Source organism: Ranitomeya variabilis, chromosome 2, assembly GCF_051348905.1.
Source record: "Ranitomeya variabilis isolate aRanVar5 chromosome 2, aRanVar5.hap1, whole genome shotgun sequence".
Lineage (NCBI taxonomy): Eukaryota > Metazoa > Chordata > Amphibia > Anura > Dendrobatidae > Ranitomeya > Ranitomeya variabilis.
In genome coordinates, this window is record NC_135233.1 from 446,356,841 (window position 1) to 446,380,939 (window position 24,099).

At 45.6% G+C, this 24,099-nt stretch overlaps 1 protein-coding gene across 1 annotated transcript in view; it reads left to right on the plus strand.

Annotated features, from left to right (window-relative positions):
* The window catches only part of LOC143806542 (uncharacterized), a 264,847-nt gene that overhangs the window by 65,433 nt on the left and 175,315 nt on the right, over positions 1-24,099 (plus strand). The gene's annotated exons all lie outside the window — the stretch shown is intronic.

The window sequence follows — 24,099 nt, forward strand, 5'->3', positions numbered from 1 at the left end:
AGGAGATTAGCGGTAGATACCAATTGGGACAGTTATGCACAATTGCCTATTTTTAAAAGGGGTCTGTCTAGTATTGTAAAAGATAGAACTAGCTCGCTCTGAGTCACCACAAGAGCTAGAGAGATTTATACAGCATTGTGTGCGCATTGACATTCGCCTTACTGAGCGTAGGCAGGAGATATTTGCTGCATATAACCGTATTTCTAACTTTTCCCTTCCTTCCAAAGAGCCTGCAGGTAAAACATCTCGGGAGGTGGAGGAGGTGCCCATGCAAATTGATTCCGTTCAGAGGCGCGAGATAAATGAGCGTCGGGAGCATCGCCTTCGTGAAAGTCTATGTTTCTACTGCGGCCAGTCGGACCACTTCTTGATCAATTGTCCTAAGTGTCCTAGACGGCCTAACAAGGTGCTAGCAGCAGTAGGGGAGTATGACAACTGTGATGATGAATCTGACATCTCTGAATGTAGCCTGCTTTTAAACGCTGTATTCCATTCACTTTCTAGGACTTCACCCAACCAAGGAGCTTAAGGAAAAGAACCCTCACTGTTCTCTCCCTATTAGGAGCCTGTGTTCAGGACAGTGGATTTCCAGTGCAGATATGATTGACTCTGGTGCAGGTGGCAATTTCATGGATATCGCATTTGCCAAGGAACATGGTATTGAAATTCAGCAAAGAGCCTCTCCAATTACCATGGAAACAGTGGATGGGTCACCTTTAATCTCTGGGCCTGTGGATCAGGAGACCGTACCCCTTGAAATTGTGTTGGAGCCTAATAATCAGTAGCAACTTTCTTTCTTGCTAATTTCTTCTCCTAATTTTCCTGTGATTTTAGGCATTCCTTGGTTGCGTTCTCAGAACCCAATTATCAACTGGGAGACCAAGGAGATTATCTTTCCAACAAGGAGCAACTCAGCGTTAACAGAAGCTGTCCCTGAGTCCACGGCTACGGATCCACATGTACAGGTATTTTCTTTACCTCCAGCATATAAAGAGTTCTCTGACATCTGTGACAAGAAGAATGCAGATCAGCTTCCTCCACACAGGCATTATGACTGTCCCATTGAGTTGCTTCCTAGGGCAGCTATTCCTTTTGGTAACGTATACCCTTTGGCGGCACCTGAGCTTCAAGCCTTAAAGGAGTATATTGATGAAAATCTGGCCAAAGGCTTCATACGTCCTTCTTCCTCACCAGCAGGGGCACCTATCTTTTTTGTAAAGAAGAAGGATGGGACCCTGAGACCCTGTGTTGACTATCGGGAACTCAATAAGGTAACCGTACGAAACCGTTACCCTTTGCCTCTGATTCCCAAATTACTGGAAAGAGTCCGCCATGCTAAGGTGTTCTCTAAACTGGATCTTCGTGGGGCTTATAATTTGGTGCGTATTCGTCCAGGGGATGAGTGGAAGACAGCATTCAGATGCCGGTATGGACACTTTGAATATCTTGTGATGCCCTTCGGGCTTTGTTACGCCCCTGCAACATTTCAACACCTTGCTAATGACATTTTCAGAGATTTGTTGGACCAGTTTGTAGTGATCTATTTGGACGATATACTAATCTTTTCTGACTCTCTACAGGAACATGAAGAACATGTCAAAACTGTTTTAAGACGTCTGAAAGAGAACCATCTGTATATTAAGCCGGAGAAATGCGAGTTCCATCGTTCTGAGATACAGTTCTTAGGTTATATCATCTCTCCCCAGGGCCTGAACATGGAATCTGGTAAGATTCAGGCTATCCTTGACTGGCCGGTACCCAAGAACGTTAAGGAGGTCCAACGTTTTATTAGTTTTGCAAATTTCTACAGACGCTTCATTCGAAATTTTTCTGATATTGTCCGTCCCATTACTTCCTTGACAAAGAAGGAACAGCCCTTTAAGTGGTCATCACAGGCTCAAGAAACTTTTGATCGGCTTAAGATCTGTTTCACCTCAGCACCGCTGTTGATACACCCAGATCCAACACTTTTTTTCATTGTGGAGGTGGACGCTTCTGATAATGCTTTGGGGGCTATTCTCTCCCAAAGAACTGGAGAGAAGGGTCTGCTACATCCTTGTGCTTTCTTTTCCCGTAGACTAACCTCAGCAGAGAAGAATTACGATGTGGGAGACAAGGAATTGCTGGCTATTATTGCGGCTTTCAAAGAATGGAGGCATCATCTGCAAGGAGCTGCACAACAGATCATAGTGCTAACTGACCATCGTAATTTAGAGTTCCTTAGATCCGCTAGATGTCTTTCTCCTCGTCAGGCTCGTTGGAACTTATTTTTAAATCAATTTAACTTTGTTATCTGGTACCATCCAGGTTCTCGTAATGGGAAGGCTGATGCTTTATCCCGAATCCATGCTGCGGATTCCGTACCTGGAGCCCCGTCCAAGACCATTCTATCTGATGCCAATTTCATCGGAGTTATCCAAGATCAGGACTTGTGGAAGGAGTGCAGGGAGGCCTATGACGGTGATGTATTTCTGGCCAACCCACCTGTGGATATTAATCTTGTCTTTAATGGTGGCATGTGGTTCAGAGATCGACGTATCTACGTTCCTGAGGTCGTCCGTCTGCAGATCCTCAAGTTGGTACATGACTCCAAGTTGGCTGGTCACAGGGGGTTATAGAAGACACAAGAGTTCCTGAGCTGATTCTTCTGGTGGCCAACTTGCCTGAAGGATACCAAGGACTATGTTCTCTCTTGCGAGGTATGTGCTTGTTACAAGACTCCTCATGTGGCACCTACGGGTCTTCAACAACCATTACCTGTTCCGTCCCGCCATTGGGGGTCTATATCAATGGACTTTATTGTGGAGCTGCCTACATCGGGGGGCATGAATACAATCATGGTGGTAGTTGATCGCCTGGCTAAAGCTGCTCATTTTGTTCCGTGCACCGGCCTCCCCTCAGCTAAACATACAGTGAACTTGGTTATACAGAATGTTTTTCAGTTGCATGGGGTTCCGGATGAGATCGTCTCTGACCGTGGAGTGCAGTTCACTTCAAGATTCTGGAAAGGGGTTTTGCTCTGCACTCAATATTAATGTCTATCTCTCTTCCGCTTACCATCCCCAGACAAATGGTCAGACTGAGTGTACCAACCAGATGCTGGAACAATATCTAAGATGCTATGTCAGCCACATTCAGGATGATTGGTTGGAGTTGCTGCCGTTAGCCAAATTTTCATATAACAATTCTCAGAGCGCATCCACTAAATTTACACCTTTCTTTGCCAATCTGGGTTATCATCCGTGTATTTTACCTAGGTCTCCAATTAATTCTCCGGTTCCAGCAGTGGAGGAAAGGCTGACTGCGATGAGGCAAAATCTGGAGGTTCTGAAGGAATCCCTGACCACAGCTCAAGAACGTCATAAGAGATCGGCTGATAGATTCCGTAAACCTGCACCCATGTTCAAGGTAGGAGATTCCGTGTGGTTAGTGCAGCGCCCCTGAGTCCTGGTCGTTGCAGTAATGTCGCTCTCCCACCAGGGGGAGTGATGGTACGTCTGATGGTACTAAAGGAGTTCACCTGACCAGGTATCACAGTCACACACTACACTTCACACTCCGGCCACCAGGGGGAGCAAAAGGTTCTATTAGGCCACTCCTCACACTCGGGTAAAACTGGGGGTTGGATAGGAAGTTAGGGAGAAAGCTGCCTGGGTGAGACCCAGAGAAGACCTGTCAGGCAGACAGGGAGAGAAGGAGGAACATCTGAGCTGCAGACAGAGGTCCCTGTCAGGGGTGGGATCCTGACAGAGACTTAGCAAGAGATAGAACGTTACGGAGCTGCGCCTGCACCTCATTGCGGCAGCATCCTAAGAAGGACAAGAAGCGAAGTATATTGTGGAGAAGTGAGAAACGAGATCACAGCACAAGGAGATAATACCAGGAGGAGTCTTGCCTTAAGACCGGCAACATCCTTCTGAGGCGCGTAGCTGGTGGCCGGAACACCGAGGGAGTAATAGGCTCTACACATTACTTCAAACAACGGCAGGACAGTTAATTCCAACTTGGCTGCCCAACCTTTAACCTAATGCAGACAACGGAGGCAAATTGTGGGAGAGGGGCGTCACTAGGGTCCCTATAAAATAGCTCCAGGCCTACCCCGTCATACGGGTCGTCCTAGCCATACCATCTGGGGAACGGAGAGAGAACATCAGAAACATACACGACAGTTGTGAGGACTATCCCGTGGTGCTCAGCAGGGAGGTACTGCAACACACAGGCACTAGTAGGAAGGCTACTGATTTCCACCTGCGAAGGGAACTCTGGATGTGCCTTCGGACCGGCCGGACTCATCCACCCCTGTGAACAGTGCTCTGGACTGCGGACGCTGAAGTCTTCAGTAAAAGGTAAAGAGACTGCAACCTTTGTGTCCTTGTTATTCATCGCGCCTTGCAACATCCACCATTACCACCTACTCATCAAAGGAAGCCCTGGGGACATACTTCACCTGTGGGAAGGTATAACATCTAGCTGCCATTCCATCACCCCAGCGGACCCCTCAGCAGCGTCGGTCATCCTGACCGAATACCACAGGTGGCGTCACGAACACTTGACAAACTACACCTTTAATTTGGGCGCTCCTTAGCAGGGCCACGGGCCGGGTCGGGCCACCGTGACATCCCCAGAACCGAGACAGAGGGACCCGGTACCGAGTACCCCACTGCCCTGCGCCTGGGGCGATCCATTAGCAACTAAGAATCTGAAGTTAAACGTTCCTTCACAAAAACTTGGTCAGAAATTCATTGGCCCTTTCAAGATCAACGGTATTGTGAGCTCTGTGGCCTGCCGGCTGAAGCTGCCTAGGACTATGAAGGTACACCCAGTTTTTCTTGTATCTTTACTAAAGCCTGTATCTCCTAATACCTTCCAGGGATGTGTTGTGCCATCTCCGCAGCCTGTGGTGATTGATGGGCAAGAACAATTTGTGGTAGAGGAAATTGCTGATTCCAGGATTCGCAGGAATCGGCTCCAATATCTGATAAGATGGCAGGGATATCCCCCTGAGGAAGACTCTTGGGAACCTGTGGAAAACATCAATGCCCAACAGAAGATTTATTGTTTTCATCAGAGATTCCCTGAGAAACCAGGTCCAGGATCGTCCTGAGGCCGCTTCTAAGGAGGGAGTAATGTCAGGACTCTGAACATTGTTTATTACCTTTTTGTGCATTACTGCCCTTTTCCAAGATGGCGTCTTTGGTCTCATGTGCACTGTGTCTTCCTGCTATAAAACTCCACCCCAGCCTTCAGTCTGTGCTAGAGTATTCTGCCTTGCATCCAGCTCCTGACCTCTGGTGACTCCCTGGCTATATACCTGCTCCTGTGAACCTGTGGGGTTATCCTGCTACTCTGCTCTGAGTTCCTGCTGCATACACCAGTTCCCGTAATCCTCCTTCATCTGCTGCTCGTGTTTGCTTCCATCTGCATTTGCTGGACATGTAAGCTGTTTCTGCTCTGCAAGAACCTGAGACTATTACCCAGACCTCCCTGGTTGAGCTAAGATATTATTTGAACTGCCTTATAAGCATATCTATCTTTGTTGTGGACTAAGCAAGGACTTCTTCGTGTCAAGTATCCTCAAGTATAATTGTGCTTCATAGACTTTCTGCGTGATTGCATTTTCCTCTGAAGTTTCTTATAGACTGCTGAGCTGCATTTGATATTTGCACCAAGTGTTGTGGACTTGAGTTTCTCTCTGCACCTGTTTGAATCACCGTGTGATAATATAGACTTTACCACTTATAAAACTGTGTCCTGTAGTTGTCTTGTTCCACGCAAAGAGTCTCCTGAGTTATCCCCTATAATTACACCAGGCTCTCCTGTGAAGACTTCGGTGAACTCGCTGAGCGCCCCATCAGCTCAGACCTCTGACCGTAAGATAGCTCAGGGTTAAACTCTGCTGACTCCAGGGACTCCATGTACTGAGTCCCGGCCCCCACATCTAGTAACAGATCAGCCGCCCCCTCTTCAGATAGGCTACAGACAGGTAAGACACAGGCCTCCCTGTCATGATGAACCTTCAGCATATTCACATGAAATCCTTTCTGACGCTTTGCATGCTCATCTGGTGTCACCACATAATTAACATCATTCAGCCGCTTATGTACAGTATATGGTCCATCCCATGTGGCCTGCAATTTATTCTGTAACATAGGGACCAACACCCAAACCTTCTGCCCTTCCTCGTAGGCCCTCAGTCTGGCATTATGGTCATACCAGACTTTCTGGTTGATTTGGGCCTGGGTCACGTTCTCATGGGCCAGGTTTCTCAGTTTTTGCGTTCTCTCTCTGAGCCGCAGTACATATTCGACCACTGAGACTCTAGTAGTTCTGGGGTCGTCCTCCCAACAGTCCTTAATCAAATCAAGTGGCCCCCTGACCCTCCTCCCATAAACCAGTTCAAAGGGGGAGAATCCAGTAGACACCTGGGGTACCTCTCTGTAGGCAAACAGATGGGGGAGGTACCGCTCCCAGTCTCTCCCTTCAGTCTCCACCAACATTTTCAGGATTTGCTTTAATGTTCCATTAAAACGCTTGCAGAGTCCGTTGGTGTGGGGATGATAGGCGCTGGCCACAACATGCTGCACTTGTATTCCAAGATGTCCGGCCAAAGGAATTTCATGGGCAAGCCTCAATAATTGTTCCCTAAATGGATAAGGGACGATCAGCCGCCGTTCATAGTCCCAAGATTCTGTAGTATCCGTGGGGATTGTCTCTGTATACAGTCTGCCCTGGTCCCAGTATAAGGTACCTTCGCACTAAACGATATCGCTAGCGATCCGTGACGTTGCAGCGTCCTGGCTAGCGATATCCTTGTGTTTGACACGCAGCAGCGATCAGGATCCTGCTGTGATATCGCTGGTCGTTGGTTAAAGTTCAGAACTTTATTTGGTCGTCAGATCGCCGTGTATCGTTGTGTTTGACAGCAAAAGCAACGATACCAGCGATGTTTTACAATGGTAACCAGGGTAAATATTGGGTTACTAAGCGCAGGGCCACGCTTAGTAACCCGATGTTTACCCTGGTTACCAGTGTAAAATGTAAAAAAAACAAACAGTACATACTCACCTTCGCGTCCCCCGCCGTCCGCTTCCTGCACTGACTGAGCGCTGGCCGTAAAGTGAAAGCACAGCACAGCGGTGACGTCACCGCTCTGCTGTTAGGGCCGGCACTCAGTCAGTGCAGGAAGCGGACGCCGGGGGACGCTAATGTAAGTATGTAGTGTTTGTTTTTTTACATTTTACACTGGTAACCAGGGTAAACATCGGGTTACTAAGTGCGGCCCTGCGCTTAGCAACCCGATGTTTACCCTGGTTACCCAGGGACCTCGGCATCGTTGGTCGCTGGAAAGCGGTCTGTGTGACAGCTCTCCAGCGACCAAACAGCGACGCTGCAGCGATCGGCATCGTTGTCTGTATCGCTGCAGCGTCGCTTAGTGTGAAGGTACCTATACTCTCTCTTTGTCAGAAGCAGCAGGAGGTCGGTCTGCAAGACATCTGAGCTCCTTCAGACTGACATCTGTCTGCAGGGCCTCCTGGAAGCTCTGACGGTCAGCCTGCAGGCCCTGGCCTAGTGTGACTGCCAGGCCCTGGTCTGAAGCTGAGTTTTCAGTGTCTGTTATCAGGGACCTTGGTGGGTCTGCCATGTATGGAGGCTCCAGGACCACAGTATGGGCCTCCTGTCCTGGCAGTTCTGTCTGAGACTCATCCTCTAATCTCTGGGCCTGAGTCTGAGCCGCAGTCTGACTCCGGGTCACAGCTGCCACATAATTACAGTCCTGTGCATTGGGACATTTTTCCTCCTCGCACGGGATCTCAGGTGGGTCTCTTTCTTCCACCTTCTCTGCATCATTTACTTGCAAGGGAGGAACATAGTGGGACCCTATCCTCCCCAGGTCCATGCCTAGCAACACATTGGTGGGAATAGCCTCTGATACTCCCACTTCCCTCAGTCCCTTCCCTGCTCCCCAGTCCAGGTACACATGGGCCATGGGCACGGCAGGGCTGACCCCTCCAATCCCGGTTATAGACATAGTCTTTCCTGGTATCATATCGGCAGGGGTTATCATGGCTGGACGCACCAGGGTCACCTCTGCCCCAGTGTCTCTGAGACCAATGGTGACTTTATTGCCAACAGTGACAGATTGACAGTTCTCATTCGCCCTCGCATCAGAGCCGGCTACAAAGAGGACAGACGGTGGGGGCACAGACGGCTTGGTGGTGGTAGTTGGGCGTTTCTCCCTATCAGGGCAGACAGCGCTAATATGTGCCACTTTGTTGCAGGAGAAGCACCGGCGTGCATCGCCTAGAGCAGTGGTCCCCAACTCCGGTCCTCAAGAGCCACCAACACCAACAGGTCATGTTTTCAGGATTTCCTTAGTATTGCACAGGTGATGCAATTATCACCTGTGCAATACTAAGGAGATACTGAAAACATGACCTGTTGGTGGCCCTTGAGGACCGGAGTTGGGGAACACTGGCCTAGAGAATGTCTATTCCCCGGGGCCCCATAGAAGGTGGGCTCGGACAGCACTGGTGATCGGCCGGCAGAGGGAGAAGGGTCCCCGTTTCGCTTACCTCCCCTCCAGCTGAATCCCGATGGCTTCCGCACCTCAGGCATCCTGTTAGCCACATAGCAGTCCGCAATCCTTGCAGCCTGATCCGCAGTTTGTGGCTCCCGATCACACACCAATTGTCGTACATCCGTGGGGCACATATGAAGAAATTTATCCTTGACCATAAGATCCGTTAAGTCCTCAAAACTGTTAACAGAAAGTCCCCTAATCCATTGGTGGAGCGTGGTCCTCAAGGTGCTCACAACATCCGCATTGCTGTCCGTTGATCCACGTTGTAGGTTCCAGAACTTTCTACGATACACTTCAGGTGTCAGGTTGTATTTCCTGATCAGGGCCTCTTTTATAGCCTCATAGTTCGCATCTAGCTCTGGTGGGAGGCCAGCAAAAGCGTCCAGGGCTTTGCCTCTCAACCCTGGGGTTAGATACTGTGCCCACTGCTCACGGGGTAGATGGTACTGCCTGCAGGTTTTTTCAAATCCCCACAGGAAAGTATCTAAGTCTGTATCCTTCTCCATCACAGGGAAGTTTTCAAGACGTGGTCTCCTTGGATTTATGTCCTGGGAGAGGGTTATCTGAGGACTGATACCCCACTCTATTTGAGCCATCTGAAGCTGGAACGCTCTGTCCTCCCGGCATTCTGCAGCCTCTCTCTCAGCCCGGTCCCGGCGTTCTGCAGCAGCTGCCTAGCGTTCTGCAGCCTCTCTCTCAGCCTGACGTTCTGCAGCCTGTCGGTACTGTAGAATAAGCTGCATGCGCAGATTGGGATCACTTGTTCCCAGCCGTTGTAAGTCCATTTGTAAAGTATAGTCCATAGGCTCCTCAGCACTGGCATTTCCAGCAGGTATCTCTGCTGCGAGAGCTGGCATTGCTGGGTCTCTCTGAGGTGGACTCTCTCCTTGGCCAGATGCTTCAGCACTTTGCTCCATGTCGTGCTCAATCAAGGAACATATCAGCCGCTCCCTGGATCTGTCTGCTGTCTCTATTCCTCTCTGCTCACAGAGGCCGGTCAGAGCCTCTTTGCTCAGCTTCTTGTACTGGGCTGCCATATCGATGAACAGCCTTTGCCAAATAAAAGATAGAAAAGAAAAATGGGGAGGGGAAACTGTTTGCAAGTATGTCTAAGTAAGCACTGAGTTGAACCTTGAAGAACTGGTGCACTCCTCGCAAGGATACCAATTCTTTAGTACAGGGAATAATTGCTTAAACCATGCACTAATGCTCAAATAGAAATAATTGTATCCCACCGCTCACCATCAGTTGTCACGAAGTCACGAATCCCTTCTCCGTGGTGTCACTTATTCGTCATGTGCCTGCTCTCACACGTGATTTGGGGTTGTGCCTGCAAGGGTTAATCTATCTCCCCACTCTCAGTCCAGCATTTAACCTCTGTCCTATGCTGTAACGGGAGCATAAATCACACACCGACCCAGGCCACACACCCGCTCATACACGCTGCCACCACTCATCGAATACACGGGCGATGAGTTCCGGAAAATAATAATAATACTAATAAAAATATGTCTATCACTCATAAGGCTCACACACCTTAGGCTATGGATTCTTTTAGAACATTCAAGGTTCAACTTGTTAAAGTTTTATACTTTAATAACAAAAGGTTCAATGCTTACAATAAGAAAAAGGTATAAAAATATGATAATAAAAAGACATACAACTTATGCAAAACAGTATCAAAATAAACAGGAGAAACTTACAGAAATTATCTAACTGGTAGTTGCTTTCTGCTCCCTGAGGGGGGGGTGAATGGAGTTGGTGGAACACATCAGCTTCTCAGGCTGCCCTCATATGTGAACACAATTCTCTGCAGCCTAAATTTATAACTTTGGTCTGGAGGTCAGGTTTCTAGACCGGCCCCTGAGGTTAATATAATAATTGCTGGCTTTTTGATTGGCCACGGCCACTCTACTGATGAATATATATTATTTTCCTCTTGAGACACTTGGGACCAGGTTCCCAGGAATAGATCCCCTCAGGCCACAATTAGCATCTCCCCTCCAAGCGCTAGAAGGTGCCAAATTTTGCCTTCTTCTTGGCCCTAGCTAGACCTCCTGGTGAGATATGGGGACACAATGTCTACTAGTCCCAAGGAAGTACCTGTTAACACCTAGGTATTTCACCACAGGTGTCTATCCATGATCTTACTATTTCTAATAATAATTAGCAGAATAGTGAGTGCAGCTCTGGAGTATAATACAGGATGTAAGCCAGGATCAGTACAGGATAAGTGATGTAATAATGCACTTACACAGTAACTGCACCAGCAGAATAGTGTGCAGCTCTGGAGTAGAATACAGGATGTAACTCGGGATCAGTATAGGATCAGTAATGTAATGTATGTATGTACACAGTGACTCCACCAGCAGAATAGTGAGTGCAGCTCTGGTGTATAATACAGGATGTATCTCAGGATCAGTAATGTAATGTATGTACACAGTGACTGCACCAGCAGAATAGTGAGTGCAGCTCTGGAGTATAATACAGGATGTAACTCAGGATCAGTATAGGATCAGTAATGTATGTGCACAGTGACTGCACCAGCAGAATAGTGAGTGCAACTCTGGAGTATAATACATGATATAACTCAGGATCAGTACAGGATCAGTAATATATTTACACAGTGACTGCACCAGCAGAATAGTGAGTGAAACTCTGAAGTATAATACAGGATGTAATTCTGGATCAGTAAAGTAATGTAATGTATATGCAGCGCCCCAGGGTCCTGGTCATTGCAGTAATATCGTTCTCCTCTAGGGGGGAGTGTTGTTACGTTTGGAGGCAATAAAGGAGATCTCTTTGCCAGGTATAACAAACAAGCAACACATTTCATACTCCAGTCCACCAGGGGGGCTATGCTCCTATTTTAATGGCTAACTGAAAAGATGGTAACAAATTGCAAGCTTTCGAGACTACATACGTCTCTTCATCAGGCAAAGACTAAAACCAATTCTGAAGAATCACATATTTATGCACAACATAGTATAGAGAAAAAAAAAAAGGGAAAAAAACCATGGATAAGCCAGGTGACATGAAGCAGAATGTGATTCTTCAGAATTTGTTTTAGTCTTTGCCTGATGAAGAGACGTATGTAGTCTCGAAAGCTTGCAATTTGTTACCATCTTTTCAGTTAGCCATTAAAAGGTATCAACCACTGAGGACTCTCAATTCTAAATATTTTTCTATCTACTGGCTAACACGGTACCAAGATATATTTCTTTCCTATTTATTAGAGCATTCTTCACAATTAGGTAAAACTGGTGGTCTGGATAGGACGTTGGGCAGATGCTGGCTGAGCTTGACTCAGGCAGCTGCTAGCTGAGCTCCATTCAGGTAGTGGGTCCCTGACAGGGGTGGGATCCTGTCAGAGGCCTAGACAGAAGGACACGGAGCTGCACCTGCCCCACGTGCGGCAGCCCCTAAGAAAGGACACAATCGGAGAACTGTATTGTAGAGGGTGAGAAACGAAGTCATAGCAAAAGGAGTGGAAACCAGAAGGAATTCTGCCCTGCACAGGCTGCCTCCTTCTGAGGCGCAGGATCCGGTAGCCGGAACACCGAGGGAGCAACAGTCCCTTATGCCTTGCTCCAGAGACCGGCAGGACAGCTAATTTCACGTTACTGATCCACCCCATACCCAGGAGGCATGGTGGAACCCCTCAGAGGCTGGGGCATGCTAGAGTCCCTGTAAAAAGCCTCAGGCCACCAGTCATACGGGTTGTCCTATCCATCCGGGGGACAGAGAAAGAGACATAACATCTAGAACATCTACAATAGTTGTGAGGGCCTTATGAGAGGCTCAGCAATAAGGTACTACAACACCCAGGCGCTAGAGGAAGGCTACCGATTTCCACCTGGATAAGGGGACTCTGGATTTGCCTCCAAACCAGCCAGACTCTGCCTGCCCTGTGATCTGGTGCTCTGGACTGTGGATGCTGAAGCCTTCAGTAAAGGTAAAGAGACTGCAACCTTGTGTCCTCGTTCTTCACTGCGCCTCACACCATCCACCATTTACACACTGGGAAGCCCTGGGGACTTATTTCACCAGTGGAAAGGTATACCATCTAGCTGCCATAACATCACCCAAGCAGACCCCTTAAAGCAGCGTCGGTCACCCTGACCGAATGCCACAGGTGGCATCACGAACATATCCTTTAAAGACCTTTCCCCCTTTATACACGGACATCCCGAGGGCCACGGACCAGGTCAGCCACCGTGACACCCCCTTGAGAACCAATGGACCCCGTACAGAGTACCCCTAGCCCTTGGGGGCGCTCCATATGTACACAGTGACTGCAAAAACTCAGCAATGTAGAATATATCTGAAAGTTCGGTACTTTAGTGTAAACTCCATGCTGATGCTGTCCTGGTCAGGTTTGTGAACATGGACCCAGGGTAACCTGTAAATGAAGGTCGAGCATTCACATGTACTTCTAGAGCTCAGAGTATATTCACACACGTTGGTTTTGTTGTGGTTTTTACCTTCCTCATTGTGTGTTTTGAATTTGTGGTGTTTTCTGAATAGGAATATGTGACATGCAGAAGTAGTGCTTACTTCTGTTGCTTAAACTAGAGGGGTTAACACAGTTACAGGAGACCGGGAGTGGTTAGCAGAGCCCCAGGGGGATTGTGGTGAACTTGTTTACTATTCTGGTAGCAGCCAAAGGGGTGAGTGGCTGTGTCAGTGATGTCTCACAAAAGTTCAGGCAAGTGTACCATAGGGACACAGGATTCCATTACAAAGTGGAGCTGGGATAACCCCTGTACTACTATATGAGAAAGTCTATCAGGAGCAGGAAGATAAGTACTGGAAGGAATTGTGTCACAGGGATCATCTCCCTCAGCAAACCCTCCCCCTCCTCCATCTCACTGTGCTAGAAGGAATTCTGTGCACAACTGTGTCTTTGTAAAGAGTCTTGATCTGTGCTATCAAAAGAGACTGTTAGCCAATGTGCCTCTTAGAAGCAGCTGTATTGTTTATGAAGCCTGTGCTTAAGAGACTTGAATTGTACTGAATGTGTTGTGACATTAAACTACACTGTTCATCTGCTCATGAGGACTCTATCAATTGTATCTGTGTGAGCAAGTGGATCCATCTTGTGCCTAAGGAAGCTGCAGTGCATGGTCGCCCTGAGTAACGGTTTCCCCAGAGTTCCAAATAATTCATGAGATTTGTCCCACCCCTATCTGAACCTAGCAGCGTGCACGTAACAAATACTTCCTTAGGCCCTGGTATGGACTGGGGCTGAAATTCAGTCCTGGCATTTGAAATCACAAAGGCCCATGTTGTCCCTGTCTCCATGAACCAGATGGGATATATCACTAATATTACCCTGGATGGAGGAAAGGAAGATTTTCTACAAGACCAATATTTCCCATGATACCCGTGGCCTGCTGAGGTAAGTGACGGAGTCAGCAACTTTTTCCTCCATCACAACTCTTAACAGTATGGGTATCTTGAGAACACCGATTCTGTTAAGTTCGCAGACAAGGCGGCCCATGACCAGACAGGCCCTTCTGGCATTTGCCAGATGGCCAGTCCAGCCCTGCTTAGGCCTAATATCACATGGCCATATTTGTCGGTATTGTGCACCAGTTTTTTTCCCCCCTAAATCAGAAATTAATCCAAAACATGAAGAGGTGTGCTCATTCACAATTATTTTTGCAACCAAATGAGGTATCGCCAAATGAAATTACAGTGAAATTGTAACATTAATGTAATGTCGGTGTAAAGAGTAGAATAAGGCTCAATAGTAAACACCCTGGAAAAGACGTAGCCTGGGAAGACATTTCATAGTGGAGGCGGCAGAGGCCGGTCTGGACAATTGACCTAACTGTCGGCTGTATAGTTTATGATCTGCCCTTTTAAACAACTCACAAATTATTCCCTGACAAGTGGAGGTAACTGATCTTTGTGTGCCGAGAGAAGCAGCTGAAGACCAAAGGGTAAACAGGTCTTTTCATCATGATAAATCACTGCTTAATGAGCCCCCCATTGTCTGAACTTATAGCCCCACACTTTAATGCCATTACCTTGTCCTTAATAAAGCTGACACTACAAATTATCTGCATCCTTTGAACCTTTCCACAATATGGACCGGTTTCATGCAGCAGATGTTCCTTATAGTGGAGAGACACATGACATTCAGAGCCATAACTGGCGAAAAGTTTCAACAATGGTGCGCTAATTTCAGTGCAAAGTGAGGAGCCGATGTCTGTGCAGGTGACAGCACTGTGACTTCTGCCTCGACCATCAACCAATTTGTCAGGAAATTAATTAGCTAATTGGCTGCTGTAACTTTAAACCTAAAATGAGAGTCAGATGCCTTTTTTTTAGGAGCTGTAACGTCTTCAAGAGTCGAATGGTCGTTGTAGGTTATTGATATCAGCTTAAAGAAAGAAGCATGACGTCAAAGTAGAAGATGAGATAAGATGCATAACAATCATAAGATTATAACATTATATGTTTGAGATTATGCCTCAGAGAATATAAAAAATTAAAAAAGTGGAATATAAAATTATAAATACTTTTTTTATATATGGTCGTCAGAGATTACATATTTTGTAAGGAATTTAAAAATTATAACAATTTCCCTTTTTCAGGTATTTAATTGTATTTTCAATATTGTATATCTGATCATAAAATTATATAAAATACAGTACCTTGTAGTATAGAATATAAAGAAATATAATTTTATAAGGAGTATAATACAGGATGTCATGGTCATGAGATTCTACTAAATATCTTTAAAAATCAAAATAAATGTCAATGACAGTCTACGGAAAAAGTCGCATCAATGCACGTCATACGTAGCTCACGTACAATAGATGCGACTGATGCTGTTGACTGTCAGTGGGCGATGGGAAAGATAAATTGGAAATTGGCTCATGTAATACCTTGGTGATTTGGTTAAACTGACCGCTATGAGATAATAGGCAACAGTGGGTTAAAAACATAACAATGTAATAATTTATTGATTTATGGAACAAATAAGGTGACAAAGATGGAATGAGTTTTTAAAGTCTATCTCCCCTCTTTATTAAATATCCCTCATTCCCCTGATGATGCCGATAGGCGAAACGAGTCAGATTACTTTTTAAATGGCATGCAGTACTGCTCTGGAATAATGGAAACAAATTAATATATAGAGCATGATATGACCTATACCTAGTGAGTGTGTATTTGGATATATAGTAGTTGGGTTAAAGTGATATTTAATTCTGTAGCTCTACTACACGTTTACTTTACTCTCAAAATACTAAGGCTGTGTGCCCATGTTGCGCTTTTTATGCGTTTCCGATGCTTTTTTGCTGCAGTGGAAAAGCTTTAAACCGCATTCCCATACAATCCTATGGGATTCCGCAGTTGCTGTGCCCATGCTGCGGATTTTCACGCTGCGGAATCGCATAGTGGTAAAATCCGCAGCATGTTCATTATTTCTGCGGAATCGCGGCAATTCCACCGCAATAGGATTGCATTGAAACGCTCATTTTACGCATGTGGCTATGCCGACCGTGCGTACAGTGAGCGATTCATGTGCATATGGTACCCAGGGTTTGGGGGAGAGGAGACTCTCCTTCAGGCCCCTGGGTACAATATTCCTGTAACAAAAAGAATTAAAATAAAAAATAGGGATATACTTGCCTTCTGATGGCCCCCGGAGTCCTCCCGCCTCTCAGTGGTGCACGCGGCGGCTTCTGTTCCCAGGGGATGCATGGCGCGAATCACCAGAGATGACGTCGCGGTTACGCGACCGTCACGTCACAAAGGTCCTTCGCGCAATGCATCCCTGGGAACAGAACGTACCGGGAGCGCCGCTGAGAAGATCGGGGGCCGTCGGAAGGTGAGAATAACCGTATTTTTTATTTTTTGTATTATTTTTAACATTCTGTCTTTAACTATTGATGCTGCATAGGCAGCATCAATAGTAAAAAGTTGGTCACACTTGTCAAACACTATGCTTCACAAGTGTGACCAACCTGTCAATCAGTTTTCCAAGAGATGCTTCAAATCGATTGAAAAGCGCAAGCATTCTGCAAGCTAAAAACGCTTGCAAAACGCTTGTGTTTTGCGGGAAAACGCGTGCGAATTCCTCACGCGTTTTACCCGGGGCAGGGAGTTGCGGAAATGCTGCGGACATTTTCGCAGCATTTCTACAATGTGGGAACATAGCCTTATACTACCAGTGCCTCATGGCTGTGGATCGCCCCCAGGCGCAGGGCAATGGGGTACTCGGCACCGGGTCCCTCGGTCTCGGTTCTGGGGATGTCACGGTGGCCCGACCCGGTCCGTGGCCCTGCTGAGGGGCACCCAATTAAAGGTGTAAGTTTGTCTGGTGTTCGTGACGCCACTTGTGGTATTCGGTCAGGGTGACCGACACTGCTGGGGGTCCGCTGGGGTGATGGAATGGCAGCCAGATGGTATACCTTCCTACAGGTGAAGTATGTCCCCAGGGCTTCCCAAAGTGTATGGATGATGATAGTGATCGTTGTGAGGCACGATGAATAACGAGGACACAAAGGTTGCAGTCTCTTTACCTTTTACTGAAGACTTCAGCGTCCGCAATCCAGAGTACCGCTCACAGGGCTGGCTGAGTCCGGCCGGTCCGAAGACACATCCAGAGTTCCCTTAGCCAGAAGGAAATCAGTAGCCTTCCTACTAGGGCCTGTGTGTTGTAGTACCTCCCTGCTGAGCACCACGGGAAAGTCCTCACAACCTTTGTGGATATTTCTGATGTTCTCTCTCTCTGTCCCCCAGATGATATGGATAGGACGCACCCGTATGACGGGGTAGGCCTGGAGTTAATTTATAGGGACCCTAGAGACGCCCCTCTCCCACAATTGCCTCCGTGTCTTCTTAGGCATTTAGGTTGGGCAGCCAACTTGGAATTGACTGTCCTGCCGTTCTCTGGAGTAATACGTAGAGTCAGTACTCCCTTGGTGTTCCGGCCACCGGCTACGCGCCTCGGAAGAAGGCTGCCGATCTCGGGGCAGGACTCCTCCCGGTATTATCTCCTTGTGCTGTGACTTCGGTTCTCACTCTCCACAATATACTTCGCTTCGTGTCCTTTCTTAGGATGCTGCCGCAATGATGTGCAGACGCAGCTCCGTAACGTTCTATCTCTTGCTAGGCCTCTGTCAGGATCCCACACCTGACAGGACCTCTCTGGGTGAAACCCAGGGTGCTTCTCCCCCGATGTTGTCTGGTCGAAGCCCAGTCTGCTTCTTTCTGCCTCACTTCCTATCCAACCCACCAGTTTTACCCGTGTGTGAGGAGTGCCCTAGTAGATAGAAGCTTTGCTCCCCCTGGTGGACTGGAGTGTAAAGTGTAGTGTGTGACTGTGATACCTGGCAAGGTGAACTCCTTTAGTACCATCAGACGTAACATCACTCTCCCTGGTGGAAGAGCGACATTACTGCAACGACCAGAACTCTGGGGCGCTGCAGCTGCATCAGTTATGCATTGTGGTTTTAGTCTTTTTAGGGTAAACAATGGATTAATAGGATAAATAAAGTTGTATAAAATGTGTTTTATTTTGCAGCCTTGAATAAGGGATATTTCTTTCTGTAGGCCATTTGTAAATAATTGGTTTCATCCCTAACCTGTTGGACATTTAAGCTGCATTTACACTGAAAGATAATCATGAACCAGCGTTGTTAATAACGCTCATTTCACGGTAATTGTTCAGTGTAAACAGGTTGAAAATTTTACATTCACACTGAAGGCATCAAAACTATGAATTAACACATGTGGAATTATATAATTAACAAAAAAGTGTGAAACAACTGAAATTATGTCTTATATTCTAGGTTCTTCAAAGTAGCCACCTTTTGCTTTGATGACTGCTTTGCACACTCTTGGCATTCTCTTGATGAGCTTCAGGAGGTAGTCCCCGGGAATGGTCTTCCAACAATCTTGAAGGGGCTCCCAGAGATACTTAGCACTTGTTGGTCCTTTTGCCTTCACTATTAGGTCCAGCTCACCCCAAACCATCTCGATTGGGTACAGGTCTGGTGACCGGATGGAATAGCATGCTGCTGCAAGATGCTGTGGTAGCCATGCTGGTTCAGTATGCCTTCATAAATCCCCAACAGTGTCACCAGCAAAACACCCCCACACCATCACACCTCCTCCTCCATGCTTCACGGTGGGAACCAGGCATGTAGAATCCATCCATTCACCTTTTCTGCGTCGCACCAAGACATGGTGGTTGGAACCAAAGATCTCAAATTTGGACTCATCAGACCAAAGCACAGATTTCCACTGGTCTAATGTCCATTCCTTGTGTTCTTTAGCCCAAACAAGTCTCTTCTGCTTGTTGCCTGTCCTTAGCAGTGGTTTCCTAGCAGCTATTTTACCATGAAGGCCTGCTGCACAAAGTCTCCTCTTAACAGTTGTTGTAGAGATGTGTCTGCTGCTAGAACTCTGTGTGGCATTGACCTGGTCTCTAATCTGAGCTGCTGTTAACCTGCGATTTCTAAGGCTGGTGACTCGGATAAACTTATCCTCAGAAGCAGAGGTGACTCTTGGTCTTCCTTTCCTGGGGCGGTCCTCATGTGAGCCAGTTTCTTTGTAGCGCTTGATGATTTTTGCCGCTGCACTTGGGGACACTTTCAAAGTTTTCCCAATTTTTCAGACGGACTGTCCTTCATTTCTTAAAGTAATGATGGCCACTCGTTTTTCTTTACTTAGCTGCTTTTTTCTTGCCATAATACAAATTCTAACAGTCTTATTCAGTAGGACTATCAGCTGTGTATCCACCAGACTTCTGCACAACACAACTGATGGTCCCAACCCCATTTATAAGGCAAGAAATCCCACTTATTAAACCTGACAGTGCATACCTGTGAAGTGAAAACCATTCCCGGTGACTACCTCTTGAAGCTCATCAAGAGAATGCCAAGAGTGTGCAAAGCAGTCATCAAAGCAAAAGGTGGCTACTTTGCACAACCTAGAATATCTACTATATAATTGTCTAAGGGTCACTTCCGTCTGTCTGTCCTTCTGTCTGTCTTTCATGGATATTCATTGGTCGCAGCCTCTGTCTGTCATGTAAATCCAAGACGCTGATTGGTCGCGGCAAAACAGCCACGACCAATCAGCGATGGGCACAGTCCGGTGGCAAAATGGCCGCTCCTTTCTCCCCGCAGTCTGTGCTCACACAGGGTTAATGGCAGTGGTAACAGACCACGTTATGCCACGGGTAACGCACGTTACCGCTGCTATTAACCCTGTGTGTCCCCAACTTTTTACTATTGATGCTGCCTATGCGGCATCAAGAGTAAAAAAATGTAATGTTAAAAATAATTAAAAAAACAAAAAACCTGTTATTCTCACCCTCCGTAGTCCGACGAGCCACATGCGGCTGCCGCGATCTTCCGTTCCCAGAGATGCATTGCGAAATTACCCAGAAGACTTAGTGGTCTCGTGGGGGCTGTGCTATATACTACATGGGCAGTGTCATATACTGCGTGGTCTGTGTGATATACTGCGGGGGCTCTGCTATATACTACATGGGCAGTGTTATATACTACGTGGGCTGTGTGATATACTGTGGGGGCTGTGTGATATACTGTGGGGGCTGTGCGATATACTACATGGGCAGTGTGATATACTGTGGGGCTGTGCTATATACTGCGTGAGCTGTGTGATATACTGCGAGGGCTGTGCTATATACTACATGGGCAGTGTGATATACTGCGTGGGCTGTGTGATATACTGCGTGGGCTGTGTGATATACTGCGTGGGCTGTGTGATATACTGCGGGGGCTGTGTGATATACTGCGGGGGCTGTGCTATATACTACATGGGCAGTGTGATATACTGCGTGGGCTGTGTGATATACTGCGAGGGCTGTGCTATATACTACATGGGCAGTGTTATATACTACGTGGGCTGTGATATACTGCGGGGCTGTGCTATATACTGTGTGGGCTGTGTTATATACTGTGTGGGCTGTGTTATATACTACGTGGGCTGTGTGATATACTGTGGGGCTGTGCTATATACTACATGGGCAGTGTTATATACTGCGTGGGCTGTGTTATATACTGCTTTGGCTGTGCTATATACTACGTGCCCTGTGTTATATACTGCGTGGCTGCTATATATTGCGTGGGCTGTGTTATATAGTACATGGGCTGTGTTATGTACTGCGTGACCTGTATTAACGCATCGGGTATTCTAGAATATGTATGTATGTATATAGCAGCCACATAGTATATAGCACAGGCCACATACTATTTGTCTGCTGTATACTACATGCCTCCTATATACTATGTGGCTGCTATATACATACATACAGTACATACATATTCTAGAATACCCGATGCGTTAGAATCGGGCCACCATCTAGTAAGACATAATTTCAGTTGTTTCACACTTTTTTGTTAAGTATATAATTCCACATGTGTTAATTCATAGTTTTGACGCCTTCAGTGTGAATGTACAATTTTCATAGTCATGAACATACAGAAAAATCTTTAAGTGTGTGTGTGTGTGTGTGTGTGTGTATGTGTGTATATATATATATATATATATATATATATATATATATATATATATATATATATATATATAAAATTGTATTTTTTTTATAAACTAAATGAACTAAATTTAAAAAAAGAAGTTGTTGAATTATTGCTAAAATTAACAAGTTCACTTTTTTTTAATTACTGAATGTTTAGACACTATCAGCCTGACTCATCAAAACTTTTGTGATTAAAAAAAAAACAAACACTGCAAAACAATTTTAAAAATTGATACATTTTTGTGTAGTGGGAAGTTGTAAAAAAATGTAGTGACTTTTGGCGACATCATGCCAGTTTAGTACAGCTGTGCCAAAACGGGCAGAGCTGGTATGGGGCATACTGTCTACACCTGCTCAGCAAATTCAGCAAAAAATGCACTGGTGTTTCTTATGCCAGAAATGCTACTCTAGTTACTGACTGTAGAATGACTTCGACAAGGCGCAAAGCCGCATGCACAAACCTTATTCAGTTACGTGAGCCTCTTAATGTTGGAGTATGATATGCCGAATTCATTAAGGCTAGCAACAGTCTTAAAGAATTGGCCCCTTTGAGTTTTTTCCAGCGTTAATAGTTTGATACCTTACTTCTGACTTCTAGAATACACTTCCATTTGAGCCAGTCCTGTTTATTAGAAACGCTAAACCTGAACCACCAAAGGAAAATATTAAAGATCACAACAAAGTGTCACAGACTCCAAAACTTGCCGTCTTCTTTTCTCAAGAACTATACCTAATTTTCTGTTTTCCCCCTTTTGTGTACCCCTACTATAAAAGGAACGATCCCACCAGCTGGGACCAACTAGAGTGAAATGTGTGGTGTGCTGTTGTCAGCTAATTTATCTTGTATCAACAGAAAAGAAAAAAAATTGCAAAAAATGTTCATTTCATGTACACTGATTAGCATAAAATTGCTGCCATTGTGTCAAATAGAAGAGAGAGACAATGAGACGGAGACTCTGGCAGTGGGCTGCTCCCCCACCTCTCCTGTCTTCTGCCTCTTTCCGCCCCTGGAGAAAAGCCCCAATTTAACTTCGACTGGTAAACTTCATGTTCAAAATGGGCAAAGTTTTTGTTTGTTTGTTTTCTTTTATTATAACATTCAATATGCACCAGATGTCAATAATAAATAAAGTAACTTTAGAATAGTTTCTGTAAACACTGCAAGTAATATAAATACATAGACCTGCAAAGCTACTTGCATGGATAGTACCAAAATAATTCATTATTTTAGATAAGTTTTAAATACTCGGATTTTCTTGGTTATACCAATTTATTTATTTACTTTATTTTTTTGTCTACTTTATATGAATTCAATAAAAATACTTCACCCGCAAATATTTTAACAAGGTATATACCGTAAATTCAATTTAAAATGGTCAAACATTCTTCCTGAAAACTTGTTCCCTTGACTAATTTACCCAAGTAAAAATAGCAAAAAATTGAATTTGACTTGTATATTTTTTCTTTTATATTTGATCACTAAAATTCAAAATCTTTGAATTGATATATAAAATAATATATACGGTACACACATTTCATATCTCTCTCTCTATATATATACTAGCTGTACTACCCGGCTTCGCCCGGGTTAATGACTGCTGTTAGCAAAATAGAATGTGTTAACAAAAATTTATTCTGCACACAAAAACCACAAAACAAATAGATAGAAATGTAATTATTAAAAGGCAAAAACTAAGCAAATAGAAGCATTTCACAACATATATTAGCTTTGTTATACTGAGAATGTCTTTGTTGCCTATATTAACCAATCAGAGCTCAGGTTAATTAACTGTAGCAAAATAGAAGCTGAGCTGTGATTGGTTGCTATTGGCAGCCTGATAAATCCCCAGCCAACAGGAAGCCCTCCCCCCTGGCAGTATATATTAGCTCACACATACACATAATAGACAGGTCATGTGACTGACAGCTGCCGTATTTCCTATATGGTACATTTGTTGCTCTTGTAGTTTGCTTATTAATCAGATTTTTATTTTTGAAGGACAATACCAGACTTGTGTGTGTTTTAGGGCGAGTTTTATGTGTCAAGTTGTGTGTGTTGAGTTGCGTGTGGCGACATGCATGTAGCGACTTTTGTGAGATGAGTTTTGTGTGGCGACATGCGTGTAGCAACATTTTGTGTGTCGAGTTGCATGTGACAGGTTAGTGTAGCAAGTTGTGTGCAGCAAGATTTGTGCATGGCGAGTTTTGCGCGTGGCGAGTTTTATGTGTGGTGCATTTTGAGTATGTGCAAGTTTTGTGTGAGGCAACTTTTGCATGTGGTGCAACTTTTGTACATGTGGCAATTTTTCTGTGTGTGCAAGTTTTGCATGAGGTGAGTTTTCCATGAGGTGAGTTTTGCACGTGTGGCGAGTTTTGCGTGAGCCTAGTTTTGCATATGGCGAGTTTTGCATGTAGCGAGTTTTGAGTGGTGACTTTTGTGTTTCGACTTTTATGTGGCGAGGTTGGTGTGTGTGTGTGGTGAAATGTGTGCTGAGGGTGGTATATGTGTTCAAGCACGTGGTAGTGTGTGGCGCATTTTGTGTTTGTGTTCATATCCCCGTGTGTGGTGAGTATCCCATGTCGGGGCCCCACCTTAGCAACTGTACGGTATATACTCTTTGTCGCCATCGCTCTCATTCTTTAAGTCCTCATTGTTCACATCTGGCAGCTGTCAATTTTCCTCCAACACTTTTCCCTTCACTTTTTCCCCATTATGTAGATAGGAGCAAAATTGTTTGGTGAATTGGAACGCGCGGGGTTAAAATTTCACCTCACAACATAGCCTATGACGCTCTCGGGGTCCAGACGTGTGACTGTGCAAAATTTTGTGGCTGTAGCTGCGACGGTACAGATGCCAATCCCGGACATACACACATACATACATACACACATTCAGCTTTATATATTAGATATACCTGTATGTAATCTCCTGTATATAGTATATACCTGTGTGTCATCTCACCTATATATAGTATATATCTGTGTG